This window comes from Eleginops maclovinus, chromosome 5 (genome assembly GCF_036324505.1).
Source record: "Eleginops maclovinus isolate JMC-PN-2008 ecotype Puerto Natales chromosome 5, JC_Emac_rtc_rv5, whole genome shotgun sequence".
Classification (NCBI taxonomy): Eukaryota; Metazoa; Chordata; class Actinopteri; order Perciformes; family Eleginopidae; genus Eleginops; species Eleginops maclovinus.
In genome coordinates, this window is record NC_086353.1 from 399,005 (window position 1) to 412,399 (window position 13,395).

Genomic DNA, 13,395 nt, shown 5'->3' on the forward strand with positions numbered 1-13,395 from the left:
CAGCAAATGCCTGGGACACAAATGCTTGATGTTGCAAAAGTCTATAACGTGGAAGAAATGCTTGACAGATTCAGTTTAATTCCAGTAAATGAGGCTTGTTAAAATCCAGAACAATATGAGGACAAACATTGGGCCAAAAATAATGGATCTGAAGCTGTTTCTTTAGACCATTATCGTGAGGCCTAAATGCAGGTCCTTTTATTTGTATTCCTCTACTATGATTTGCATTTTTATATATGTCTGACTTCTATCTGCACCCTAGGCAACACGGCATAAGATAACAACATTTCAGACGACAAAATAAACTGTGCAAAGCAGTATAACTTGGAAAAGACGGAGCAGAGAGAGGGTTTGTGTGCGTGGGGGAGAGGGTAGTCCGGAAGCCAAACAGCGACTTTCTACAACAACATCAGCAACTCCCTGCAGGTTCAGCTGCCATCGCCATAAACAAGTTTTAGCCCGAGGGGAACACACAGCGGAAACTTTCCCTCTTTCTGCAGGCTGTAATGTATGATACGGAGCAGAACAGATTTCCTGTCCATCACCCCCTCAAACTGTGGTGTGCAAGATGTGTCTGAATAAAAAACACCTCTGGTTTCTCCATAAATCACAAGGCTGAGCTGCAAACATTCCTGCATTATTTCATAAAAGCCACTTGTGTTTGTGTGTCTTCAGTGTTCTGTAAATGCCTTAATCATCTCCTATGCACTTATCCATTCATGTGAAATAATAGTCCACTGACTTCTTTCGTTCTAACCTACATTTTTTAACCTTAAGGGACATCATTTACCGTTTATCAATCACTCAAATACAAATATTGAGCATAATCTGTCCTCCATCCATCCATCCATCTTCTCCCGCTTATCCGTCAGGGTGGTGGAGGTAACAGCTCCAGTCCCTCCACCTGGTCCTAGCTCTACCCCTTGGTGTCTTCCCAGCTGGACGTCCTCCATGAGAACAATTCTGACCACTAACGTCTTACATTTCGGCTAAATAATCTCATCTAAAGTTCCACTCTCCAGCTACTTATTGGTCCTTTTCCATGTTTGGATAACTCAGTTACACCACAAATGGACCTCAGTGAAGATACATGTGTTTATTAATATTTGGACTATTATTTCAGATCCTTTTATTACATTTCTACAAAGCATAACCAAGGCTTTTCATTTAGAGATAGAAAGCCAAAGTATTCAGACACAAATGAAACAATGGTTTGTACCAGTTTGTGTACAAAGAGGGGAATAAAGAACAACGGAAAACCAAAACAAGCAACGACTAAAGCAATCGCCTACATTCACTGCCTAACCTCATACACACGAATATCCAGCAGACATATTGTTAGAAGAATACAGAACAGAAGTGTATGCAAACATGCAACATACCCAAACACACATCTACTGTATACATACACACATACATATGCTGCAGATAAGCTATACCACTAACATTTGGACTGTTATTTAAAAAGTAATGTTCAGGTATCTCCATGATGTCCGCCCTCTCCACAGGGCTTTTCTCCATCCGATAACTACAGTATGAAGGAAGCAACATCAACAGATGGTGAAGAGGCACTTCATTTATCATTTTCTGAACAAACCCTTTCGACACATTACTGACCGTCTCCGTGTCTGTCAGCCTTCACTGGTTCCAGTATAACAATATATTTTCCCTAGACCACCATTTTTGTTTCTCTTCTCTTTGGCGCTGTGTTTCTCCAGTAATGCATTCAGCAGCTTCAGAATACCCGCAACACACTGAAGCCCTTTCTCTCCTCCCCTGAGGCCATCCCTCTTCATCTCTTCCCTTTCACTCCTCTTCTCCTCTTTGCATTCATCTGAAAAAGCAGCAAAATGGTGTTTCTTTTTCTTCCCTAACTTATCACCGCCCGCCCGCCACACACTGGCAGTTCACAATGGGAGAAAAACAACATTTGGGCTGGCGATAAGATTTGTCCTTTCCCCCGTTGCTGCCGTTATTGTTGCAGACAAACGGCAGAGTTAACATCGGAAGGAATCTGTTTCCCCCACTGCCCTCCATCCGTCTCTCAGTCCTCATCATGTTTGTGTTGAGAGAGGAATGAAAAATGAGGGTCAGGCTGAAGCTGAAAAACATAAACTACCACATGTGCACATGGACGCACACGGAGTAAACATGTCAATCCACAGATGTACAGATTAAACACACACACACCCTCTCATACACACTCACAAACACAAGGAAGGACAGGAGGTAAAGAGCCGAGGTGTGGACGACTTCTATTTCAACACATGTCTCTCCAAGGTTAGGGTTGACATGCACATGCACTGGATGATAGGCAGCTCAACAGCTTTGGCAGGTAGCTAGTCCTTTACGATACATGTGTATTGAAATTAACTTAAAAGCAGTTGTAATATATCCAATTATTTTTTGGGACAGCCAGTGCCTTTATTGACCTGACAGTGGGGATGAATGCAGCAAATGGTACCAAGCTAGATTGGGCGAATGTTAAATATTTCATTCGTAGTCGTCTACATTGTCCCACATATTTCCAACCATTTACAAACCAGAGAAATCTGTGGTTTTAATCAAGACAATTGTTTGTTTCTCTTATTAGCATGGAGTGGAGACACCTCCCCTTTGAGCATGCGTTATAAGATGCCATAGCATGAGTTAATATCCAGCTTTATCCACAAAATGAACACGTGTGAAATAGCATGCAGGAAGAAAATGCTATATTCATTGTTTTTGATCAATTTACACATAGTGTGTTTGTTTTTGGAGAGGAGGATGGTCCTGAGGATGATTTGGAGGTCAGATTTATCAGAGAATCAAGCAAGCAAACATCAGTGGCTTCAGAGAAACACTGATTATTTAACCATGCAGTGTCTTCAGAAAGTCAGCTACCTCCAATGATTTGAGTGGTTGAGTTGCTTTTTGAACAACTTGGAATTCAGACCCACAGACAGAACCAACACTGACTAATGCTATTGCATATACAGTGCCTTCCCTCCCGCCAATCAACACACCACACAGCAGCAGAATGGACACTTCAAACTATTGCATGGTTGTAGTTTTCCCACTGCAATCACACTCTCTCATTGCATTCATAGAGAAATGTCTTCGCCTGAGTCCAAATGTATTTCAGTCCTGGTCAGACGTTGCAGCTTGATGAAGGTGCTGGGAGAAATCAATATTGGTTTGTCCATCGACGTTTCCCCTGATTAGTGATAGTAGCCGAGTGAAGGCAACTCATCGGTGCTCGTGCTCAGGTGGGTCAGTGAGAGGTTAGGTGTTTCTGTGAGCAGGTGTTCTGAGCGTGGCCTAAATGTTTGCAAACCCCTTAGTGAAGTTATCCGTGGATACTTTTAATTGAACTACAGCACGGTCACTTGACTTCACGTCCCCACCGCTAAGCTAAATGCAGCTAATGTTGGGCTATAAAGGAACTACAGCACGGTCACATGACTTCACGTCACCAGCACTAAGCTAAAGGAGGCTAATGTTGGGCTATAAAGGAACTACAGCACGGTCACATGACTTCACGTCACCACCGCTAAGCTAAAGGAGGCTAATGTTGGGCTATAAAGGAACTACAGCACGGACACATGACTTCACGTCACCACCGCTAAGCTAAAGGAGGTTAATGTTGGGCTATAAAGGAACTACAGCACGGTCACATGACTTCACGTCACCAGCGCTAAGCTAAAGGAGGCTAATGTTGGGCTATAAAGGAACTGCAGCACGGTCACATGACTTCACCGTCACCACCGCTAAGCTAAAGGACGGCTAATGTTGGGCTATAAAGGAACTACAGCACGGTCACATGACTTCACGTCACCAGCGCTAAGCTAAAGGAGGCTAATGTTGGGCTATAAAGGAACTACAGCACGGTCACATGACTTCACGTCACCACCGCTAAGCTAAAGGAGGCTAATGTTGGGCTATAAAGGAACTACAGCACGGTCACATGACTTCACGTCACCACCGCTAAGCTAAAGGCGGCTAATGTTGTGCCTGCATGACTCCACGTCACCAACGCTAAGCTAAAGGAGGCTAATCTTGGGCGTGATGACCTTTAGTCGTCTCATTTAGACACTTGTTAGCAACCAGAAAGCTTCGAAAATTCCCCATGTGCGATATTTACCTACATCATTTCTGTTGTAGGATTTTACCACAGACCTTATCTCAGGTTTCTAACCACAAACACGTTCAAAACAGAAACAGGAATTAGTAAAATGCCAAGTCTTTCCTGGGTATTAGGACTCATTCCTGCACCACTCTGTTAAGATTATGGAGTAGTGTGAACATTACCAGAAGGAAGGCATTCATTGTTCTTTAATTTGGACATGTCTGCAGCTGTCTCTCATCTATAAATACGCATCATTTTTTATCCTGCAGTCTTTCTACAGCCCACTGCATCACTACTGCTCATGATAAATAGCAGTTCAGTGTTGAATCCAGAAGTCAACAGTGATGTGAAGCTGAAATGTGAACGGTCACCGTGAGCCATACTGTGATTCACCATAACACAATGGAAACAATGTCAAAGATAAACTTTAAATTACAAAGTGACCACCCACAGGAGCATACATCTCCTTATGTAATATTACTGAGTATTGGAAACCTTAACAACATATTATTAATCAAAGCAATAATTGGACTCCACAGTTTCAAGTCTAATTACGAGCAAACTCTAAATATGTTCCCAAATTATACTTTACTTTCTCTTTATTCCTCTTGCTGCACATAATTGGACTGTGTGTGCTTTAAAAATTAATTTCCCTTACGTTCTTTTCTTTAACTGTAAATGTTCCAATCTCACAGTTCTCATTAGCGATATATTTAGCTAGCTTTGTTTTGTGTTTAGTGCCATAAAAGGTGTTAATTATTAGTGAATTCTGCCTGTGTGAGGCGTGCAGATGGTGTCCAATGTTCCTCCATTTCTCCCCTCGTTCACTCACCTGCCCTTCTCACATTTCTATTGAATTGGGTGTGGCCTTCAGGGACTCTTAATCCAATCATCTGTTTGTATTCCCTTCAGTGTTGTATTGAGGCTTCCCTGTTTAGATGGGATTTTAAAAAAAGACTGTGATGGACTCCTTCCTCAAAGCCAGTAGACGAGTTCTGGTCACGTTCAACTTTGCCTAAGAAGGGCTGGTAAACGGGGAAAATGTTAACGACGTTACTTCTGTCTTTTAATCTGTCAATCAAGAGTTGGTGATTGGTGGAGCAGTAGAAAGACAATTAAGAGCTTTATTTTGTTTCCCCATTCATGAGGGTTAGAACCACTTGCTCTAGGGGAGCTAACACACACACACTTACACACCGTCGGCCATCGGGAGCAGCTCAGGGTTCAGTATCTTGCACAAGGAACACACTCCCCTCGCAGCCACTTATGCATTGGAGGCTTTTAGGGGAGTATCTGAAGTGTGTGTTTTGCACAATGTTTGGGATTTTAGACTTTGCTTAATGGAAAGTTAATAACAGTTTATCGGCTAGACTAAACGTCCCTCTGCAGGCTTTTTGGGAAATGTGTCCCTCATCTAACCTCAGGTGGCTTCCGATAAGTGAAGGATTAGACACTTCACTTATAAATACTGTGACTACTGCAAAGACATTCATCCCGGGACTTAAGGGGATGTGCACCTTTCCCACCGAAGACAAAAGCCTGATGTTGGTGGTGTGTTTTTCTGCCCACTGGGAAAGGGGCTTTACTGTTCTGATTACATACAAAGGACACATGCTATCGGGACCCCACGGTAACAGACCGTGGTGAAGCTCTGTTGAATACAGTTTCCCTGCATTTTTCAGGTGTGTGTGTGTGTGGGGGAGGGGGGGGGGGTTGTGTGTGTGTGAGCATCTACATCTGTGTGTCTGACTCCAGGCTAATGCGTGTTTACCCCCGCTGGAGATTTATGAGTGAGGTGTGGGGCTTTAATAGACCTCTGCCTGCTGATAGGGAGCAGTATTTCAAGGCAGCAGCAGAAAGACCGGGCAGGGGGGTGGAGGGGGCGGGGCGGTGCACTTTGACAGAACATGAAATATGCAGAAGATCAGATCTATTTAGAGAGTTTTTATGAGGCAGTTTAGCCCAAATATATGACCATGATGATGATGATGATGGGGATGATGATATTGATGGACCAGTAGGGGTCAGTGCCAAAAAGAGTAGGAAGAAGTTTGATGTTTTACTCATCTTTTTTAATCTTATTTTACGATTTATCTCCTTTTTATTGTTTTTTTATAAACCTTTTTTGTTATTGGTTTTTTAATATGTCTATTTGTGCTCCTCCTTTAAAACTGAATTTGTCCATGCACTACTTTACACTCAAACAATCCTTGCATGCACAAACCTCCTTGTAAGTAAATCTGATTCTGAGATTTATAGATTCTGCGTTTGTTGTTTCTGTGTCTCTAAATTACGTAGATATATTGAACTTCTATATTTGAACGTGGTTTTTTTTATTCAACATTGTTCTGCAAATAGAATCAGATATCAGACATACAGTACAAAGTGCATCCACATCAAACTATGTTCCCATTATAATAATGTTTAACGTCTGTAAAAGCTGAGTGCCACTGTAGAAATATGGTCCGTTCAGCTGCCTATAATGCCCAGAATATACGGGGACGAATGGTCCTATTTCCATGGCAATATGTACTCTATTCAAAGCTCTTTTACGACGTAGTTTAGCCTAAAAATATGATGATGGTTATGATGATGATGATGATGATGATGATGATGATGACCATAATGATGATGATGATGGTGAAGGTGATGATGATGAAGAGGAGGAGGATGATGATAATATGAAACAGTAGGGATCAGTGAAATAAGCTCATGATGAAAAGTCATACAAACGACTGTATGGACCTATGACTTGCACCATAATGTACAGTTGGATTCATACTTCAAAATAGACATGTATATATATATATATATATATTAACACACCCATAAGCACACATGCAAACACCTTTAAAGGTAGCTTTTATTGTTATTATCCTTGTGTTAGTTCGTATGTGTTCCATCCTTGTTGCTGCGTTTCCCTCTGGGATCAATGACGGTCTTAATCTTATTTTACTAACAGCTGGAAGTCACAGATTAAACCAAACATCGATGTTGGTTCCCCCTTTTCCCCTTTCAACTCAAAGTTAGGTGAAAGTATCCCCCCAGTTGAGTGTTCTGTGTACTATTGGATGTTTGTTGGAGGATTGGAAAGGGCTTTAAAGCCAGATGCACTGTAGGAGTCGAACCCATTGATAAATCAGCCAATCAAACCACAGCATAGAGACCCTATCGCACGCCATTCTTCATTTTACATTCTTTTCCTAACAGTACTTCCCTTTTCTTGTTGGTGTAACGGTAAGGGACTACAGTAACCTTTGATTGTATCCTGATACCGTAATCCTTTTACATGCAATCCATTACTTCCCAAGCCGGTTCTCATTTCGTACAAGTAAAACTTGGCGCTTCTTTTTCTCCCTGCAGCTCTGCTCTGTTCTCCAGTGTCCCGGCTCGGCACCGCACGGCTAAATGAGTCACACGCAATCGCAATGAAATGCATAAACAATTTCATCCAAGTTTTTTGTGTGTGTGTGTGTGTGTGTGTGTGTGTGTGTGTGTGTGTGTGTGTGTGTGTGTGTGTGTGTGTGTGTGCGTGTGTGTGTGTGTGTGTGTGTGTGTGTGTGTGTGTGTGTGTGTGTGTGTGCATCTCAGTGGAATCAAAACAAATCACCGGTGGATGTCCATCGGGTCGCTTGTCACATTGAATCAGTCGTGATTGTTTTCATGGCGGCAATCATCTGTCATATCTTTAACGTGTGTTTGGTCTGGCAACGGTATTAACAAGGGAGGGTTGGGGAGGGGGGTGGCGAGGGTGTGTTACCGGCGGCCAGATGGGTCTACGACTGACATAATCCCGATCAGTCGGCGATATGACAGGGAGAGTCGGAGCGGGAGACCCGGAGCTGTGTGCGTCAGTGCGCATTGGAGAGGCGATAAATCAAACGGCTGGCAGAAAGAAAGCGCTGGTGTAGGACGCCATCACCCCCCACCTTTCCTCTCCCTCTCCCTCTCCCCCTCTTCTCCTCTCCCCCTTTTGCTTTCTCAACTCCCTCTCTCACGTCTCCCTCTTTTCTCCTCTCACTGTCTCCAAACACAAACTGCTGCTGCTGAATTTCACCATCAAACACAGTGAAAAAACTGAAGCGTTGACTTTAATTAAATATGATGTGTCAACAGCTTTCACTCATCTGTTTTAGGTTAGTTGAAAGCAATACTATTAAGTTGAATGTCATATTTTATATTTAAACTTAATATTATTGCTTTCAATTAACCTAATACAGTTGACATAACACATTTCATTAAAGTCAACGTTTCAGTTTTTCAGTGCAGCCTTCCTCCCTCTCCTCCACTCTTACTAATACACGATCTTCCCACACCCCCACTTTGATATGGACGCATCAACCTGCCACGGACTGCACGTGAAAATTAGCCTTTGAAGTCTGGCACGTTTATAAAATGGAGTCTTATGATAATTAATATGCATTGTCCCTTTTTGAATAAATGAAAAAATGCAACATGGCCTGCGCACAACACTGCAGGACACTGTCTCTCAGTGAAGATGACTACACACACACACACACACACACACACACACACACACACACACACACACACACACACACACACACACACGCAGCAGCTGCCTCCTCCGGGTTTGGCACCGAGCAACTCCAGCAACACCTCCCTGCTCTGAGCGCACCAGCCCGGCGTCTGCGGGGAACCTGCAGCCCTCAACATCAGTACTGCACACTTTCATAGTCAAAAATAAAGACACACTGGGAAGCAATACTAAGAACCCCCCCCCCCCCTTGTTGCACATCAGGATGCATGACACCACTTGCCATAGGTCGAGTTGGCAAAAATGTGCCCCCATATCTCCACCTCCTTTCTCTTTCCTCCACGTTTCCTCTTCTTCTGCTCAGCTTTTATCTGGTGAGTATCTGAGCACACTGATCCGGGACCGGGACACATCTCCTCATGATCTACATCCCCTCAACGTGGCAGCACGCGGGTCTCCAGGGCGCACCACTCGCATCCCAGTGAACCCACAAGTGCAGAAGCCCCCCCCCCCCACCCCTCCCTCCCCATGCCCCCAGCATTGACAGCTTTAGCCCAGCGTCCCTCAGCACGGAAGAGGTTTAGTCTCGTCTTACCTTGATCGGGTTCCCGGTGCGGCGGAGAGGAAGAGGAGGCAGCAGCAGCTTTACGGTCCGTTCTGCAGCGGCTCAGGCGGGGGAAGCGAGAGTATTTTATCCCTGGACAGCGGCGGAGCTCCGTGCGTTCCAGCAGAGAGAGAGAGAGAGAGAGAGAGAGAGAGAGAGAGAGAGAGAGAGAGAGAGAGAGAGGGAGGAGAGGAGGGTTGAGAGAGAGAGGCGGGCTGATGAAGGAGGAGAGAGAGGGGGAGGCTCAGATAGAGGGGTGATGTTCAATGGGGGGAACAGCCGATCGGGATTCAATATGAGCGACACAGAGAGGAATTAAAGCGCATTCTGTTTTCACCCTGATGCCAGCAGTGGTGGAATGTGAGGAAGTACATTTACTCAAGTACAATTTATAGTTCCTGAGATCCAGCAAAGCAGATGTGATCAGAAAGTAATGAGAATTAGATCAAATCGTTATCAAATGTATAAAAAATAGTCAATATACTCTAATGCATATTCAATAGTGGCCATCATGTATCAGTTGTGAAATGTAATGAAGTATATACTCAAGTACTCTAGTAACCATGTGAGGTATTACATGAGTATTTCCATTATCTGTAGACTCTACTCCATTACTTTTATCTGAAAGCATTATACTTTATGTTAGCTAATACACAATACAAATAACGTATATATAAACTACAGTTTTGAGAGGCTATGAATAACATGTATTCTAGTACTTACAGTATTTGACGTACTTTGAGTATTTCCATTTTGTCCTACTTTACATTTCTTACTCCAGTGCATTTATCTGACACATCTAGTTACTTTGCATGTTCAGATTATAAACTAATACAAAGAAATCAACTTATATCCGTAAACGACAGCGTTGACATGTTATATTTGCTAAAGTACTGCACTGAGGTAAAGTACCGTGCATCAAATTGTAGTTTGTAATTGCTTTTACTAATAAACATTGATGGAGGAAATACTCAGAGGTAAATTTAAGTAATTGTAATAAAACCAGGGTGTAGAAATACTCACAGGTAAGAATCCAGCATTCAAAATGGTACCCCGGTTATCCAGTATTAGCAACAACATATACGCAGCAACTCTAAAAGTACACACTGGCCAAAGGACCCATTTTCAGAATACATGGAATATATCTATGGATTATATTTAGTGAAGAATTAATTTGTTTATCATTTTATTTCTGCAGTTTAATCAACGACATAACTTAAATTACGTCTTCCACTACCAGATCCTTTAATCCCTGACAGTACATTGTAATGTTTTCATTGATTTGATTGCAAAAGTAACTCATCCTGTGGTACAAATATATGAAGTAAACAGGGAAATATCTGCCTCCAGAGAGTAGTTGACAGAATACCAGGAAAGTCCAACAAACATTTACTGAAATGTTACTTTCCAGCACTTTATGACAGATAATAACAGGTTGAAATATCCAGCAGCAGAATATGCAAGCTAATTAATATCAGGTCATCAAATGTGCCAGCGTTAGCAACACACTAATGCATCGATCATCATAATCCAGTCATTTCATATGAATGATTCTGAAAGGGTCCATTACATCAAAGTAATTTTTGGGGGGTACTTGGGTAAACTTCGGTGCCGAACCTTTTGCGCTTTACTTAGACTTTGCATTTTCTTAGGGGTCATATGTGAGTCCTCCCCCCCACCCCCCCACCCCACCCGTCTCGGTGTCACTGAGCAGTATTTTAGAAATGTCTAGTGCGCGTCATGAAAATGCCAAAGCAGGCCTCGCTTAAATATCACAGCGCTATTCCCACCGGGAATTCATGCATCTGTGATTCTCCAGCGACCTTGTGCTAATTGAGATATTTTTATCTCTATCATAACAATCTATTCCTGTGTGTGTGTGTGTGTGTGTGTGTGAGTGTGTGTGTGTGTGTGTGTGTGTGTGTGTGTGTGTGTGTGTGTGTGTGTGTGTGTGTGTGTGTGTGTGTGTGTGTGTGTGTGTGTGTGTGTGTGTGTGTGTGTGTGTGTGTGTGTGTGTGTGTGTGTGTGTGTGTGTGTGTGTGAGTGTTGGTATCGCTGTAACCACACAGAGGACAGCAGCTCCTATAATAAGCTACAATCTTTAGATATTAGGGATTATTCTGCGGTCTGTGCTCTGCAGCCCGCTCGTGTCTGCAGTGATGGTAATTAATCATGTTTAGTCGGAGACAGTGCGTGGAGTTCCCGGGAAAACTGGGGAGCCGCTCGCCGGTCTCCATCTCTCTCCATCACTTGTTCGAGTTATTGCCTCCCCACGCACACAGCTGCTTTCCAATCCGGGCACGTAGCAACCCGCCTCAAAAGTGCGCGCCCGTGCAAAGGGGCATTGAGACAGGCTCAAACACACACACACACACACACACACACACACACACACACACACATTTGCAGGCACACAGAGAGAAAACTCCAAGATCCAACTGGGCTTCTGACGTCATTGCCGGTCAGCTTGAGAGGTTATTGATTTACTGTGAGTATTTCGGTGTGTAACCAAGGGGAACACACTGGAAGGCCCAAAGACAGGAAGACCACCCCATGTCGGGACCCAGGCTGGGTTCAAATTACAGTTGTGAGTTTTTCCCCCCCGTAGATCTTTCTGTATCGACTGTTCAAATGAGTGTTTGAAGTGGCTGATATCTGACACACGTGGGATCTGATTTCTGACGCTGAAGTGGATCACATGCAACCAATAACTTCACACATGTTGAAACAAAAGTTACCTAACTAAAGACAAATGGGTCCAAGCATTCATCTCGCCAATGATCTGATCACCTGTAGCTCCACCAAAGCAGCTTGAACCTTCTTCGGATACTCAGCAACTTCTACAGGTGCACCATAGAGAGCATCCTGACCCTCTACAGGTGCACCATAGAGAGCATCCTGACCCTCTACAGGTGCACCATAGAGGAGCATCCTGACCTTCTACAGGTGCACCATAGAGAGCATCCTGACCCTCTACAGGTGCACCATAGAGAGGATCCTGACCCTCTACAGGTGCACCATAGAGAGCATCCTGACCTTTACAGGTGCACCATAGAGTCTGGACCTTCTACAGGTGCACCATAGAGAGCATCCTGACCTTCTACAGGTGCACCATAGAGAGGATCCTGACCTTCTACAGGTGCACCATAAAGAGGGTCTGGAACTTCTACAGGTGCACCATAGAGAGCATCCTGACCCTCTACAGGTGCACCATAGAGAGGATCCTGACCCTCTACAGGTGCACCATAGAGAGGATCCTGACCCTCTACAGGTGCACCATAGAGAGCATCCTGACCCTCTACAGGTGCACCATAGAGAGCATCCTGACCCTCTACAGGTGCACCATAGAGAGGATCCTGACCCTCTACAGGTGCACCATAGAGAGGATCCTGACCCTCTACAGGTGCACCATAGAGAGGATCTTGACCTTCTACAGGTGCACCTTAGAGAGGATCCTGACCCTCTACAGGTGCACCATAGAGAGCATCCTGACCTGATGCATCACGGCCTGGTACGGCAACTGCACCGCCCACAGCTGTAAGGCTCTAAAGAGGGTGGTGCACAGCACATCACCAGGACGGAGCTGCCATCCATGGAGGACCTCTACTCCCAGCGGCTCGGGGGGGGGGGGGGGCACAGGGTTACAAACAACAACTCCCAGAAGTGTTCAAGTGTTCTGTTTACTGCATGAGGACAAAAACCGCCTGACTCAGGGACAGTTGTACACAACCAAACCCATCCAGATGTTACAATATGTCTAAAACAGTGCAGCCCGAATTCCAATCGCCTGACTGGTTCCCCAATAAACCACTGGATCACATTCAAGGTACTTAAATTATACCAGTTCAACCCACTTCAGGAGCTCCTCACACCCCAGTCCTGACCCCAGACACAAGTTTGGCCGCTACAATCAGCTTTTCGTGATCAAACCTCAAACCCAAGTTTAGATTTAAAGACATCGTCCAAGACTTACCTTTTCCACTCGGCTCCCCCCGCATTGTTCAATACAGTTTCAACGCTGTCCCTTAATCTGAAGCACTGAGATTTTGCAGGATTTTAAAATGTTCCTTCTCAATTTCTATCATAATCATTTTTTAAAATGAAGCAGTCATGCGGCAGCAATGCTTGACTGAGTTCTATCTCAATCACATTGACCTCATTAATAACATTGACTTCATTTCTGCT